Consider the following 1,849-nt stretch of genomic DNA (forward strand, 5'->3'; position numbering starts at 1 on the left):
ACACAGCCTGACACTGCAACCATCTCACTGTAATAAAGTAATTCCCATCTCTCATCTAGGCTTTGCACTCACAGATGGAAAGTCCTCATGTGCCACTTCTCCAAGGAAAAGGCTACCTAGATTGCCACCAAAGGAAGTGAGGCAACCAGACTTCAGAACCCCTACTGATAATTCCCTCATTTTGTTTTAAAAATCTTTTGTTTCTCTCAACACCTATTTAATTCTACTGCTGAATATTTAAAGAGATAAGATGCTTTGCTAAAGTTTTAACTTAGCTGCTGGTTCAGGTAATGGCTGATAAAGCTCTCAAGTTTTAAAGCAAAACAGTATCTATTGACACAGATATTTCTTTGTTTAGAAAAACAAGCTTTGGTTGAAATGTTTGTGAATAAATTAGACAGCAAATATAGCTCATTTTGCTATCTACAATCCAATACTGACTTTTATGCAGAAACTGATTATTAGCAAATATTTTCCAAATAGCTCACAGAAGCAACATTCAGCTGAGTAATTATTCTTGGAACAATTCGCCACACTGCTGCCTCTGCACTCGTAGTACATGCACAAGTGGGTGCTCAAGCCATATGGCATTGTTTCTGCTTCCTAAGTAATTGAAGCAGGCAAAAAACAGAAACAAAATGAACCCTAAATTACAGCTGCTTTTCAGTTTGAATTTTGAGCAAGCAATTATATGTACTAAAATTCTTGAATCTTTGCGATTTCTGAATATTTCACTGAACGAACCAGTAGCTAGGCAAAAAACCTCCTGCAATGGCAACCACAATGCAGCTTTTCCCAGAAGATATCACGACATGATCATGCGTTTTATTCACAAAAACATAAACCAACCTTTCTTCAACCCATTCGGCCTGCTCTATTATTTTTTCATCACAGGACATCTTAGTGAGTCTGAAGTTCTGGACAAAGCAGTCATTTGCTGCAAAAGAAGGTATAGCTGTGTCAAAGTATAAGTTTTTATGAGCGTGTCCTACTAGACAGATATTCAGGGGCTCTGCAACTGCTTGGATAACACTGGAGAAGGCATTTCTGTTTCCCATGCCCCTGGTTTCCAGAAGGACACAAGACCACACAGTTCCACAGCCCCAAACCCCTGCAAGCTTCCTCTGGCACCCAGCCCACCCCCTGCTACCTCCACAGGGAAACACTTTGCTCATGGCCAGGTCAAGGCACACAAGCCCCAAACAGCTGCATATCTCAGCAGTAGAGATGATGGAGTAAATCGATGCCTGTCCATTAGCAGCCCTGTCCTTGTTACACCCAATTGAAGCATGGCGCTTGCCTCTCCTGAAGGACAGCTGTATGAGCACAAACTGTATGGAGCTGGAAAGCAGCAGTAAGAACTTTCAGCCCATCATTGCATTATTTTGGTTTTGCTTTGACACATCAGGAGGGTTACATGAAGATAGACCAGATCCCAAATAGGAGGCAGCATCACCATATGAATGACCCATTATATTTTGGGGAAGGGAGTGGGAGAAGAGGAAGAACCACCAGGCTGCAGTGTGGTTTGCCTGCTCATCACACAAAACCTTTCCCAACACGTCTAACATACCAGCAGTCTCCTGACCAACACCTGCAAAACCTGCAGACTCCTGCATGACGCTTGAATAGTTAAATATATTTCAGTGCACAACCCCCTACCCTCCTATTTCCAAGTAGGAGTCAATGGCCCTGTTTCACATCTGGCCATCACTTCATTTTTAATTTTTTTTTAAGCTGTGTAATTAAGAGCTTATATAAAATTGATTTAAAGAGAGTCTGCACTCTGGATGACTCCACTGAGAGCGAGGTAAAAGAGCCTTGACAGGTCAGGGTTGGGTTCATTTGC

Source organism: Ciconia boyciana, chromosome 3, assembly GCF_034638445.1.
Source record: "Ciconia boyciana chromosome 3, ASM3463844v1, whole genome shotgun sequence".
NCBI lineage: Eukaryota > Metazoa > Chordata > Aves > Ciconiiformes > Ciconiidae > Ciconia > Ciconia boyciana.